Consider the following 16,195-nt stretch of genomic DNA (forward strand, 5'->3'; position numbering starts at 1 on the left):
GGACTGTATTATAGGACAGCAATTTAAAGTGAACATTTTAAACACACGAATTTCTGAAATATATTTTATATAATATATGTATTTGTTCTATTTTCAGTGATTAAGTAATTATAACGGCTCACTAATTGTTTGACGTAAGCTATTTTTTCCGTGAAAAAAAAAACCGTCAATCTCTTCAAAGAGATTCCGTCTTCGTTTGAAAATAGTTATCTCTCATCGTTCCGATAATATCATAACTCTTTCCTCGCGTAATAAGAGCTGTTTCACACAAAGTCCGACCGACGCGACTACAAATATGTCGGATGTAGGAAACTACCGGCCGCGATATATTGACGGGTCGATTTACCACAATTGAACAAACTGTCGTACCGGTCTAATATGAAGCCGCTCTAAGAGATGACTCGCTATTAATACGATAACTGCGCGACCGTCATTATCTTCAGCATTTATCTTTTAATTGAAGCATTATCTGAAGTATCATTACGAGTTACAACGGGAGATGTAACGTTAATGGAATATAAAATCCGTTTTAATACGAGATGTAAGTTAAAAGTGTCTCTTACGTATAAATGTTTATAAGTAAAATATTAGATTGTACGCGACATTTTAAGGATAATAAAGCGTGAAGTAGGTAGATAAACTCGGTAACGGTTGTAATATTTTCACACACACATACACACAGAGAGAAGAGTTTTCGCGTATATTTCATGTCATGTTACTTCTACATTGGTATTGGTGACGCAGAACTGCCAATAATAATATTGCCTGTAGGTAGAATTGAAATCATAAGGAATGGTACAAACCAAGTAGGTATACGCTAGTGTCACTGAACTTTCGCTGGACTAATTTGCCATCGTTCCCGACTACCTCCTAAAATTATAAAATCAATGTCGGCCATTTGCAATATAATATTATATTTAAATGAGTTTAAAAATAGTGTCTTGAAAATAGAGGTGTTCTCACATAAAAAAATCGATTAGGTTTGGTTATTTAGACACATCGGATATTTAATTAACAAAAACTAAGACTCCATTTGTGTCATGTATCATGTTTCATGTGTATTTTTTATGTTAACAATGAAGTTTTTATAACTTAGTTATAATTTATGTTTTGTATTTATATTCATATGGAAGCAATTAGAATAATATAAACACAGACGCTGAATGATTATTATACATTATGATTTATTATTGTTTGTGTGTAAAGTGTAATATAAATAGTGATATGGGAAAAATATTATTTACTTACTATTATAACTAAGCCTACGGTTTTACCTGCGCGAAATTTATAAAAAATGAACTATAGCACACAAAACGTCACCCTCAATGTGGCTAGCAACCTCGAGGGGTGAATTAAAAAAGTAGTCTATGCCCTACTTCGGGATTCAAACTATCAACATACCAATTTTCATCTAAATAGGTTTCGCGATTTAAGCGTAAAGAGTTAACAGACAGAGTTCCTTTCGTATTTATAATATTAGTATATAAATTATAAAGTATGTGAATAAATGTTCTTTTATAAATTATATGATTTTATGATTTTTTTACCCAAATAGTTGATATAACTTACGTATTAAAAAAATATAATATCATTATATCTGTTCTACAATTAAAATGAATCTTTCCAGTCGCATACCGTTATGACGAATGGTTGTCTATTGACATTTATAATATTACTTCATAACCTTCGGGTAACTAAGATTCTCGTCACTGTATTCGATCAATGGCTCTCTCAATTAAAAGTTGCTCGAGGCCGAGTCGCGTTTATTACGTTGTACCCGACTGTCTGTCGCTGTTATCTGTGCCTTTTTTTCGAAAATTCATGCACTTACACAGCACCTTCACTCTGCTAGTTGAATGTACAATTAGTTTGTACTCATTGACAAAATAGTTTGTGTATAATCGGATATATATTTTTTTTATAAATTTAGTTTGTTTTTAATAGAACACCACAATTCTTTTGGTAATAGGTACGTCGGTGATTTAATGTTTTAACTATCAAGCGTGATTTCGTTTAAGAAGATATTACGTTTATAAACTCTTCGTCTTAAAGTATTATTCAAAACCGGTGTGTTTCAGCGTACTTCAAAGTTGCAAGTTCAATTCGTCTCAACGCGTCATACAGTAGTGAGGACAGGAGTTAGTACTTCCGGAGTTCGGACCGTTTTCATAGTCGGATCTAAAGTTTAGTTTGTTTTGCTAATGTATAATAAATAGTTTATTCAGTGACACCTACTTTTGAAAAGTCAACATAATTCAGTGTTAATATATATTCTTCACTAATGTTATACTTTACAATTTTCTTCATCTATTTCGTTTGTATTGGTAATTAATAAAAAACAAATAATTATATTAAATAATAAAAACATTGAAATTACATTAAAAAAATGAACACAGCAATTATTACAAATAATACTGGTGGTCACTCCATATAAGAAATCAGTTGACGTGAGTCAAAGCATTTGAACGACAATACATCGTCAATTCAGATTTAATGACTTTTTGTCTGTAACGTCGTACACAAACACAGGGACAGGTTTTTATGCAAGTATCCACCATCTCAACTATTGTAATATATTATGTATTTATCTTAGTTATCATGAAATGAACTGTATAGAGAATAGTTAAAAATTTTATACAGATTACGATTCAGTTTATAGTGACGTTGCTGACCATTAAAAAATCACCACTAATTGTTGTTACAAAAACAAAAACAAAATACAATAATCTTGATAGTGCCGTAGCCAGTTCATAATGTTGAAATGAAATTACGACAATCTTAGCAACGACAATAGAACGTCGTAAGTTGTAACAATATTTTTTTATGAAACACTCGTCGGCGTATGCGATCAATGGCCCTCGCAATTAAAAGTTCCTCGAGTCGGTCCCGCCGCTACATAGTTCCGAGTTTGCCTGTCGGTCGCTTTTTGCGGAAATTTATACACTCACCTCGCTTTTTCTACCTTTGTTGTAGTTTGTGTTTTAGTAAAAGTTTGCTTTGGTCGACATGTTTAGTTTTTATCATTTGATGTAGCAGTTTTTATAATATCAATTCTTTGTTTATATACATCCACTTATTTGAAATTTATCTCTAAGTAACTTTAATATTAGCACCATAACGATGAACATAGTGATCTTCCGATACTTGTCGACTGTTCCTCGATGAATATAAATGTTACGAAGGAATATTGAGTATAACCTTACATTTTGTATATACATATATATTGAATAACAATTCGTTACATAATTAATTACGAGCAAAATTCCATTTTGTATTAATACATACATAAATATGAGTGAAAGATGACTGAGCTAACGTAATCACGAACACGAGGGACGTAACATCTCAAGTCTTATACATCGCGTTAGCAATGCAACTCGTTGGAAATGTTAATTTATTATTTTACATATAAATCGCGTCATCGTTGCCGCTCTAGATATATTCTAAATCGTAGATTCTCAGTTGGTCTAATTTAATGGATTGAGAAATTAGTTTTTGTTTCGAATACCTACTTTTATATTCAAAACCAGAACGTGAAATTCACGCTTCATAGCTACCAAGAACAGTTTACTTAATGCTTATAAACCTTCTTCGAAACGTACTGCATCTTCCGGAATAAGTTTTAATGTACCTATATTGGTTCTGTAGTATAGTTCTGTATTATTCCTTGTCACATTAACTCTCCTTGTTTTACTACAATACAACAATGTCAGTAGTCGTTGTTATGTCGTTGTTGAATTATAAAGTGACAGTATTTTATTTTATATATAAAAAAATACGTTCAAAGTTCGCATATAGGATTGCGGCACAATACGTATTGTATTAAACGAAATCAATAACACGAATAAATACATACATATGACAACGACATTGATTTCAATCAGAAGCGGGCCGAATTGAACGTTTGATTTATACGGTACCGAGAATTTATTGGACAAAGTGTGTTGCTAGGACTTGAATTAGAAACTCAACTAATAATATTGAACGTATCGTAATCATATCGTCTAAATACATAGCGTTATATAACATTTATTTAATAATACATTGGCTTCTGAAGCGTTTGTGACATATGTATTTAAATAATACAACAGTCACATTTCGTTTGTTAAAAATATTTGATCGAATAAGATAAGAAATAGAGTAGCGAAATAAATTGTACTTTATGTAAACGTGACGTTAACCAGCTTAACCTCCCGGCGAAATGTGAATTATATCGTCAAGAATGATCTAGAATCTGAGCTAGGGTAATTATTGTTTTATACTTACAATAATAATGTTAATTATAAATATGAAAATTAATATATAATTATCATCATCGTATACATATCGTGTATATATAAATATAAATATTGCACAAAAACACATACATTACTCTGATCCCAATGTAGTAGCTATAGCACTTGTGTTATGGATAATCAGAAGTAACGACGGTACCACAAACACCCAGACCCAAGACAACATAGAAAACTAATGAATTTTTTCTACTTCGACTCGGCCGGGAATCGAGACCCGGGACCTCGGAGTGGCGTACCCATGAAAACCGGTGTACGCACTACTCGACCACGGATGTCGTCATTATATATATGACGTCATTTAGATTATTGTATACACATTAAATGACAATAGAATTTATCATTGGGTTGCAGTAGGTATGCAGAGTTAGTGTGCGTGTGCGTATGTGCACGTCTCGTTACCATAATTTTAGTTTAGTTGCATATTTAGTGTGTTTTATAATTTGAATTATATACAGGGTTGTCTATTTGTTTCATCCAATGACATAATGTTAAGGAATAATACCATATTGAATGTAAATTTCTAAAATTTTAAACAAAAGAAAATCAAATTGGAACTTATTTAAATTTTGCAAAATATTTATACTGTTTTCATACTTTACCTTTTTTTTTGTTTGTTGACGACACACGCACAAAAACAGTAAATATTAATGCTTGGAATTAATTGTTGCGTAATACTTAAAAACTGACTTACAGACAAATATGTACTATAAACTTACTAGTTACATATTTGTATAAAAATGAACTAGTAAATCAAAAGCGAAACTAGCAGCCCTAACAATATCTAATATAATGATTTAATATAAAGTTTGCTTATATAATGTTAATTCTAAATTCTAATGTGTCAATACGTGCACTAACTAAAGCGTTCGTTTATCAAAATTAACAAACAACATTGTAGCTACGAACGCAGTAATTACATTGTTATCTCTGCTTGCAAAATTAAACAATACGAATCGATTTGAATATTCATCATTGTATAAACTAGTATATTATGTAGCGTAGATAGAACAATAGAATTCGCAAGTTTATATACTACAAGTAATTTAGAAACAAGAAAAAGTATTGAAAGAAAAAGAAATAACATGTATGTGTACTTATAAAGTCGTTTCTCTTGACTGTCTAGAGAGCTTGACATATACATTTATTTTATAAGAGGATTTTTCGATGTAATAATTTTAAGCAGAGAAATGGACCGTATATTTATTATTCAAGTGTAATAAACGTTATCAATTGTTTAATATCTTAAATTTTTAAAGTTTTTGCAAAAGGTCAAATGTATTTTAAAACATTTACGGTTTCATTTAACCAATTGAACTTAAATTTTGCACATATCTTTAATATGTCTATGACGCGTGGACAACAATAGAACGACGAACAGCATAACGATGAAGAGCGGGAATGAAATCCCAGATTACGTTCATAAACTTGTTGCAGTGAGCGCTGCGCCATTCGTTCGAATTATATCATGTGGTGTGTGTACAACAGTCTACGCCGCATCGATTTCCATACTATTCGAGTACATATCTATTATCCTGTATTCCACGACGGAAACAATGCAGGTAACATCTGAATCATAAAGTTTACATTGTTACTCCGTGCCTGTTTTATGGACCGTAAAATATTACGCCAGTCTCCGTGTAACGCTATAAAAATAATCTTTTTGAGTGCCGTTACCGTGCGCCGTGCAATATGTGGGTCGGTGTTACGGCTCGTGTTTAATGTCAAACTTCATTTATTTCCTTTTTAATCTGATTTTTCAATTATTAAAAACCGCTAAGAGAATTTGTTGTTATTGTTTAAGTTATGTGTAGATATGATTTTTATAAATTTGGGTTTTTCAAGCATATCGAAATACTTGATAGTGGGTCTTGTTCCTGTCTTCGATATAGTTTAATCACGTGTTGAATAAACTTTGTATTAAATAAAAATCTCATGTACAGATAATATTACATTTCACGCGAATAAAAAAAACGTTACATACGCAAAGACTGGATTAGCCTGACGATATTATCTCGTAAGTGACGTAAACTGCACAAATAGTCTGTTACCATGACAGTTTGCGAAAAGCATTTCAGTTGTTATCACGTATTTTACAATTTTCGCTTTATAAAGCTATAAAACGTGTTTACAGCGCGATTATTATTCAGTGAAGCCGCGTGCAAGCGATATCTGCACTCTGCTGCGGTGTCATCGTTATGTTTACAATTTACACTGTAAATGTAACGAGCTCGTAAAACATGTTGCATAGTAATCAAAACGTTAAATAGTCACTCCTCAAGTAAAGACCACCAGAGAGATTCCGGTTTCAATAAACGTATTCATAAATAGGTGCTGTTAGTCCAGTCAATAAAGTCCAAAATCCCTAACAAATTCGTAACTCGGCGAAATTTTGTGGGTTTGTTTAGTAAGGTAAAATAACTTACCGTGTGATTTTGCAGCGTCGTGGGTTGAAGGGAAAGGGTTGAAAAGGGGTGAAAAGCGTTTTTTGTTAAAACCCATTGTTAAAAAAATTAGTAACACGCTGCAAATTTGCAATTATCATGTTTATAGCATTTTATAACATCTATTCAATTTGCAGCGTTTTGCAACTTTCCCTTTCCCTTCAACCCATATATATCCTCCTGCCCTTATCCCAATTTTACTTGGGGTCGGCGCAGCATGTCTTCTTCTTCCATACTTCTCTGTCGGACGTCATCTCACTAGTAACATTCTTTCTAACCATATCGTCTTTCACGCAATCCATCCATCGTTTCTTGGGTCTTCCCCTGCCTCTATATCCATCCACATCCATTTTTCCTTTCCCTTCAACCCACGACGCTGCAAAATCACACGGTAAGTTATTTTACCTTCCTAAACAAACCCACAAAATTTCGCCGAGTTACGAATTTGTTAGAGATTTTGGGCTTTATTGACTGGACTACTGTATAAAATCGTTGAAATCATTCTCTTTGATTATTTTGCTGACATTTTGTTTGACTCGCAATGTTGTAACGTTCCAAATACTCTTGTCTACATATTTTAAATCTGTTGACAGCTTCATATAACCTATATTTTTCTTGTTCTAGGTGACAAGTGTGCATAGTCAGCGTGCAGGTGTGTGACGGCGCTGCCGTTAGTGCGTGTCAGTGCTGTGTTTGTGTACGCGTGTGTACAGTGACAGTGACGGTGGTGTGTGTGTGCGTACGCGCGTCCGAAGTGGCGCCGACGCGAGCGTCAACTCAATGCCGGTGCGCCGATGGATCGGTGATCGCAGCCTGACTACGTCACAAGAGCAGCGCTGGTGAGTCAGATACACCCTAACAATTTAAAGATACGGTTTCTTTTAAAATAGTGTTAGTCATGAAGAGCTGTCTTTCCGTGTACTTGACCTTAGAAAGTATTTATGGTAAGGTTACTGGAAAGTACACCCTTGAACTTTTACTACACAGTATATTGACTGATTAGGATGAGTTCATGTATGTGTTTCGTAATATGTTCGGAATAACAACATAACAACAATACGCTAACACTAAGTTTGAAATCTAAATAAAATATAGTTATATATACTTAAGTAATAATGAACAAGCATTACGATTTGAATGTTGTTAGTGACAGGTGCATATCTGATATGATTAAAATATCAAATAATAATAATAATAAATGATTCATATTTACGTCAATAAAAACACTAAACAGATTAAAGTTATTAAAATAAACTTATCATTTTTTTAATACTCAATAATTATACAAACTTTTTATATTTTGCTAAGTGCAACTATTAATAATGTTTATAAAATAAATAATCTCAAATAAGTACATTTGGTATCGTAAACTTAAATCAACAATTTTAAATTCGAGAATTTGTTTACCGAATATCTCTTCCGAATGGAATTCAGAGTAAAGGTGACCTACTTTTACGAGATTGATATTCTTGGAGATCTTCACATTTCATTCACGTCTTTTTCACGGTGATTCTTTACAAACATTATAATGCTAGCTGTCCGTCCGTACTGGTGAAATAAAAATTTTATTTAGAAATTCCTCGATAGTAACTCCACCCAACCTGGTCCAAAAACACCCATCGATATAAAACATCCAAGGACAACAAGGACAAGGACAATTTTTTTGTTTAAGTAAACAAACAAACAAAAAAAGTGACATACACACAGAGAAGTACAGTGACACAGTACAGAAGAATTATATATAAAGACTTATGACGTACAATAAATAGTACCTTATCTTAATTGTCTACTATTATTTCGAAGATAATGTTTCTCGTTTGCTTACAATAGTAACTTGTAAATGAGGCATTTAATATGCAATTGCAGGTAGTATCTGTATATTAAGATTTGAGAGCACTCGAGCATTTAAATGTAAGATGTGATAGTTTGAAAATCTTATTAAATTTTGATAATGATACTTACGTATGACTTACCGTACCTTTTGTCAATCTTCATTAATATTATTGTATAATATAGGGAATAGGGAGTGCATTTGTGTTTAAGGCATGGGCACACACTGGTGCACTATAAAATGCCTTGCGCAGTTTTCTCCTGAGTGTGAACGTGATTTGATTCATTAATTTGTACAATTAATAAAGATTTATTTATAATTCTCTATTTAATAAAATAGTTAAATCAAAGTTAACGAAAAAAGAAACGTTGCCTGCACAAAAACATTTACGTGCATAATAAATATGAACATTTTGTATTGCCTAATATGACCGCGAGGTTTTAGACTATGTCTAGGGATATTTTTTTAATGTTTCTTGATAACTTGATAATGACAAACTACAGTGGGAAATATTGTAATAAGAAAGGATTGTTTGTTCAATAAATAACATATTCTATGGGATTTATCAATTATTTATTTTTCTTAAAGCACACTTAAGTTGCAAAAAAATACCCAAGTATACTATGTATATGGAATAATGAATAGTAAATTAAATAATATATTGAATACAATATATAAAAAAAAAAATATTAATTTATGTTCAGCACGTTTCATTAAAATAACTTTGAAAAATTAGTCGACATTAACGACAACAATGATTCTTGGATTTTGTATCGCTTTATATTTAAATAATGTATTCATTCCGTCTGTTGACTGTAGACATTGTCGGCAATGGTAGGTAGGTGTTTAAAATCATAATGCTAATTCGCTGAAAAATATTCGTGTCTTCATATTAATTTGCTTATGTTAGTTGCGATAACGTTCTATATAATCGTGGAAGTTCAGGCTTAGGTTCTCTTTTTAAACTCTAGCCTGATGGGCTATCCACTGTTATTAATGTATATAAATCGTGTATCATTACATTATATGATATATTGATCGTTCTTAATTTTTAAATCAATGAACTTTTAGGAATAATACAATCTTGCAAATTTCTATAAGCGACTCTGTTAACTTGTGCCCTTCGCATCAACATCTCTCGTCTATTTGTAATGTTGTTGAATTATATATCGACACCTACAATTAATACTACGCTAACTCGAATTTTAGTGAAAATCGTTTTTGTGTGCCAAGTTGCTTAAAATATGTTATTTTATATGTATTAATAAAATCGTGAAAAATATACAAAATCAACGAAGTTACAAATTTATACAACGCTAACTAAAGGCAATTTTTTAAATCAATCGATTTATATTACGCTTACAATTATTAGCGGAGGGTGCGGCTGTGCGCACACTTTCGAGTTAGCGTAGTATAAATTGTTGGTGTCGATATTATAGTATTTATATAGACCTTCTTAAATAGACGGTTTTAATTAATTATGTTGAGTCCTTCTGTTCAAGTTTAGTTGACTTTGACTTACTCATTTATTAAAAGTAATTATAACGTTAAATATATATTTTCGTTATGTTTTGATTCTATATAATTTCTTGGCAAATATTATACTTACAATCAATTTCTCGTTATGAAGTCATTTTTTTTTCTATAATCTAGAAAGGAACACAACAACATAACTCGAGCGCTGTTTTCAAACAAATCAATTCATAATATCACATCACTCCAATACAAGTAGGTATAAAATATAAAGATGAAACTAAACTCCACGAGTTAAGATAAATAGCACGCTGTAGTAACGTGAGAAAACGTGTGATTAATTCAGTGCAAGGTCGCCGTCGAGTGACACGTTCGAGCTCGGAGATAACGACAAGTAACGGTTAATTGATTCTGCGAACTGTTCGTTATACATACACACATATGCGCAAACAAACACATTAACCGACAGCGGCAAAACGAATTTTATTATACTTAAAACTTCTATTCAAATATATTTTTGAGATTTTGTATGTAGATAGCTCGAGCACGTAGGCTACGGCTCGTGATAAATCTAGTTCTACGGAACCGCATAAGTGGGAAATAAAAAAAATTATTATATATGTAAGCAAGTCTTTACAGATTTTTAAATCTTTTTTCGGGTGTGTATGTAACAAATTTTCTTAATATTTGTTTTATTATCTGGAGGTTTTAATTATAAACCAAGCTATCAAAATATTTTTAACTTTATTTTAGAATATTAAATCTAAGATATTACATATATGCTATCATCACATCGGAATGTAGATTTTATCGATAATATCGGCAGGAAACTCAGTGGTTAGGTTTTTTACAACTACATTCATTAAATTAATTGAAATTGTAACATATATTATACCTAAATATTTGAATTAATTATATCGTATGGCGATTCAGGGTTAGCGGAGTTGTTTGATTAAACTCCACTCAATCGTGTTAAATAAACGTTCTGTTACGATTTTACTATATGAAAATGTATTCCTGGTTCGGCCAGAGTAGAATATAAGCATTCCATTTCAGTCCGTTAGTAACAATCGGCTAAGGCATTTTTTATTACGCGGTTTCGTCATTCGAGTATCAAAGGAATCGTAGAAAGTAATCGAAAAAAACTAATAAACCAGCAAAGGAATGTCCAAGGAAGTTCGCGTCTGGCTTGTGTCTTGCTATACACTATGTTGACCCCAAATAAATGTGTTAAATTGCAAAGGGTGTGATAAGAATAGCATGTGATAGAGATTATCGATTATATTTCAAGGTATAGGCAGCCGGTGAGTGGTCACCACCGCCCAGACATTAGCGCTGTGAGAAATATTAACCTAGGTATTGCTGTTTGGTGGTAGAATATGAACCAAAACCCTAACACCAAGAAAATATCACTATGCTCAATTCGTACGCTTATAAACTAGAATAACGTCAATGAATCACTGTATCAGACATCGATATATCATTGTAATTGTCATTATACTATTCCATTCCTTCCATTAGTGATCGAATCATTTCATCATCATCATTCAGTGATCGAATAATAATTAGTATTCGCTCAGTAGTAGAAATTCGGCCAAAACGTTATTGGAAATTAAGGAAAACTATGATTTGCATTTATCGAATATCTGAACACTGTCGAACGTTCACAACGTTGATTCAACTTACAATAAAACGAAAAAATTTTGTGTAGTTTATAATCTTATCGATTTTTTTAATTGAACTAAAGTTCACTTTGTTAGTTTATAATCTATCTAAAAATAATGCGTTAAATTGTGTACTGTTATTGTTACAATCGTTGGGCATTAAATTCTAACGGCAATTACAATAATACAGGGACAACATATATTTTAGGTTATCGGTATTATCCCATAATTAAAATTAGTGATAGTTTTTTTTTAAATTTTATGCAAAGTTTGGTTTATACGGATAATTGAATTTGCGAGAATTTTTCTGCCATTGTAATTATAACGTACGATAATAGCGAATCGTATCGATTAGTTTTCTAAAATTTAATTTATTATTCGTAGCTAAGAAAATATAAATATCTTACATATATTGTTATTCTATGTTATATTTTCTTTTGCGTTTTATAATAACGAATGGAATGGAATAGATTTTAATGGAAATTTTATAGATTGTATCATTTTTCAAGCAGTCAAGCAGAACAGATTCGAGGCGATTGATTCGAGCTTATTAACATATGTAGGTTATGTGACTGAATAAAACCGCAAGTGATAATTATTTATAATAGGAATAAACCCAATTAAACGGACGTATCGATGTTTGATTTTTTCCTTATATTGTTGTATGAATTTCCTTAACATTGTTTACGTAAAAAAAAAGTGTAGTGACGACTATTAAATTTCTATTGATTTGAAAATTGGTCTTGATTAGCTGCTGCTAACCCACTTAAATTATATTGTTTATACGTTACGTTACGAGGAATATTGTTTTCATCGCTCACAAACCAATAAATGTTATTAATAATTATTTTGGGATTTAAATATATGTTGTTAAAAAACAATTCTAAAGTGCATGTAAGAGCTTAAATGTTTAAAGTATATTTAAATTTGATAGACTTTAACGTTAGTTAAATTATTAAAATTTTATATAAAACAGATTATTTTTATTTTTACAAAGAAATTTCTGATATCAGTTAGTTTGTCTTATATAAAGAAAAATGTATTTTGTATTTTAACAATACAGACGAAAATACAAGATAAATATTTTATGTCTTATGCATCATAAAGTTTTGTAGATTGCCATCGACACGTTTTGTATGTTTTATTGTATGGGATAATGTTAATTGGGTATGTACGCAGTCAAATTATTCATATAATATATAACTGCTATAAAACTCTGTGTAAGAGCAATTCTCTTATCATGTACAATCTGAATTACCTATTTGTAGTCAATCTCAATTCCAGAAGGGGTAAAAAACACAAAGCAAAGTCACCTTCCCTATATTACTGTCCTAAAAACATGTCTCAAGTGAAATAACTTAATCTATCGTACGAAAAATTTAACATAAAAACACTTAAATTCCACTTCTAAACTTTTGTCTAAAATGACAATAGGTATATAATAAAGATTAAGAAACAATAATATTAAATTGTGTATCAAAATGATAATTTAAATTAATTTACTGTATAGTTGAACTTTATTATAAGATACATTTTTTAACCTGCAAAACTGCAACTTAACAAATCCTACCAAGTACACGAGTAAGTCTAAAGATAAGAAGAGTAAACCTCAGTTATTTCTAGTAGCGCATACATTTGTTATCGAAAGTTTTCTATTACGTTCTATTAAAATTAATAATAATAAATATGTGTGATAATAAAGTCCTACGATTACTATGGGATCATTTATTTACCTAACAACTTATACATACATATGCTGCCAGTCATGTTAATTCAAGGGCAAATATGTTTATTTACTTTTTCTCCTCCTGCGATAGAATTACACTATAACGAAATTTTCTTTACAGAAAAATGTAATAAATATTTTTAGATATTTAAAACATCACATCAGCTTTTTTATGATCAAGTCAAGAACTACGGTTTTTACTTCAAAATATCCAAGTCGCTTGGGCAAGATTACGATCGTTGATTAATATAATTAGGTATACTTCAAAGAAAGAATTAAGTCAGATAAAATAATTAACTTTAATAGTTAAGCCGAGGAGGGTTGTTCGTAAAACATAGAGGTAAATCATTTTTGACAAATATCCATAAAATGAATCATAGTTATATATGTATAGTATTGTAGTAAGTATAAATGATTGCAAGAAGTTACGTATTTTAATAACGATTAAATAACAATGTACTTAGGTATAGCTAGATTAGTCACATAGTATTTACACCTATAGTTATATGCACGTCGAGCATAAAATAATATCCGATAACAAGGTAAAATAGCGACCTACTAATAAACGCATTACATTTATAAAATTACCGCAATACAAGTTGACTAAACACATAATACAAAGCCCACCCCTCAGTAGGTAAGGTCGTAAAGTAGACTAGTAACTCAACAAGTTGTTTCTGCCCTAGGTAAAATGAGCGCGGCGAGACCAAGACCGTTTTGCGAACTTCAACCCTAATGACATTGAAATTGTGAGTAGACACAGTTATTGATCGTTCATTCATTCTCATGAAATACGCATTTGAACCAGTTCGACTTTCTTGTGACGCGTTACTCATACCGATATATTACGCTTAGCGAATTAACGGTCCTTTATGCAATAATATATTGAAGTAATTAATTCATTTAATATTTTACTACATGTACCGGAACCAATTAACACGTTACATTATAAAACGATGTCAAAAGAGATGCATTCAAAGCCTACATCTATTTTTTATATAGTTCATCATCATATTGCTTGACGTTTAATAATGTAGGAAGAATTCGAATAAAAAGCTAGTTCCAAGAAACGTGCGAAATGTTTAAACAGATGAACTTTCGTGATTTATAATATAAAGATGTGTTTCGCGGTGTTACTTGTTAAATTTGAATGTAACGTGCCCGTTTCTTACCTACGCGATGAGTAGGTACACACCCACACACACACACAATACTATTTTATGGATGTAGTTATATAGCCTTCCTGAACAAACGGTTTACTAACTCCAATATAATGTTTCATTTCTTAGTGGTAATTTATAATGTTAAGCGCGTTTAATCATACAAAATCTCAAACTCTTTATGGTTTAAACGAGCTGTTCTTCGCTATTCTTCGTGCGTTTTTGGATTAATCATACCGAACATAATCATTCACACATTCTGAGTTACAGTTTTGTCTACAGTTTGCTAGATCGATTGACGTTTATTCTAGTTAATAAACTTGTTTTTTTTTAAATATTCTTATTGCTCCGACACCAAGTGTTAAAAGCGGTCTTTTATTTTTGACATGTCTTGGCTTGAGACGAAATGCATTAATTGTTGTCTAAGCGACCTCTAATCTTGTTATTCAGATTCTCTCGCATGATTTTTTTTTGTTTAAATCGCTTTTAAAATTGGTTCTTAGTTGGATTTTTATTATAACTAACATTACGTAATTTAAATCCGGCCTTATATTTAAACCTTGTACCATTTCATATATTTTGACTTTATCTACAAAAAGTATTTATCAATCGTTACATAACACGTTTCTGTCCAAATAGCCGACACAATAGTTAAACAATACGCATGAATCATATCTGATACACAGGACAGGGAAAGGGTTATATTTGTCTAGGCTCACTGTTCAGTTTCGAAATTTTAACGAGAAAACATTTCAACAAACAGAGCTGATGCTTCAACTACGATTAAAATTATAACTGAATGTAAAAACAAGTACCAACACATTGTTGCCATGGAGAGGAATAAGACCCATAATTGTAACGACAAACATATATCCCTGTTTCATTACAAGTTTGCTGATTAAAACAGGATAGTTTTATATTTATACATTTTCAAAGTGATTTACGCAGTATCGTGTGTGCCCTTTAATTAGAATCGTAGCCAATAAATAACATTTATACGTAGGCGGGTACTCGTACGAGCACTAATGTTATCTTGTTATCGCTCGAATGTTTGCACAAAAACTAGAATATTAAACGGAAACAACACTCTGTATGACATTTACCATCATTCATTACGTTTAAATTGTTGCGGAAAACAAGAACATCCTTATGAACTTATGTATTATTTATATTCATTCTTATCAAATGTCATCTCATTTTTATGTATGGAAACTTTATCGTTTTTATTCAGACGTTGATTACGAAAAATCTTATTTAGTAGTTTTTATTAATTGTAATATTTTTATTATTGATAGGTATATTTCAAATTGTATGCTAATCTGACTGTATCCTATATATTCATGAATATATAACTACATATACGTACTAATATCTGTACAGATAAGGTGACAGTGGTATGCTTTAATAAGTAGTCTGAGTTAAGTCACAATTTTAATGATATCAAATAATAATAATCAAATTTGAATATGGTATGTTTCGTCTTTTACTCTGTTTTCCTCTATAAACATCTTAACCGATATCTTACCGATATTCAGATGTGAAAGTTGGCAGCCAGTGTGACATGGAAGTAAAGAATGCGTTACGTTTTATAACGATCGATCAATT

The 16,195-nt window shown here is 31.2% G+C and overlaps 1 protein-coding gene across 7 annotated transcripts in view; it reads left to right on the forward strand.

The window, feature by feature from the left end:
• The window catches only part of LOC113398119 (C-terminal-binding protein), an 83,345-nt gene that overhangs the window by 50,813 nt on the left and 16,337 nt on the right, over nt 1–16,195 (forward strand). For 4 of the 7 annotated variants that reach the window (XM_064218809.1, XM_064218803.1, XM_064218805.1 and 1 more), the window contains one exon: nt 7,361–7,575. The gene's annotated coding sequence lies outside the window, so the exon portion shown is untranslated. Of the gene's footprint in view, nt 1–6,367; nt 6,509–7,360; nt 7,576–14,116; nt 14,180–16,195 lie in introns of those variants that run through there. The other 3 variants (XM_064218804.1, XM_064218807.1, XM_064218808.1) reach the window with 2 other exon arrangements.

This window comes from Vanessa tameamea, chromosome 24, assembly GCF_037043105.1.
Source record: "Vanessa tameamea isolate UH-Manoa-2023 chromosome 24, ilVanTame1 primary haplotype, whole genome shotgun sequence".
NCBI classification, from domain to species: Eukaryota; Metazoa; Arthropoda; class Insecta; order Lepidoptera; family Nymphalidae; genus Vanessa; species Vanessa tameamea.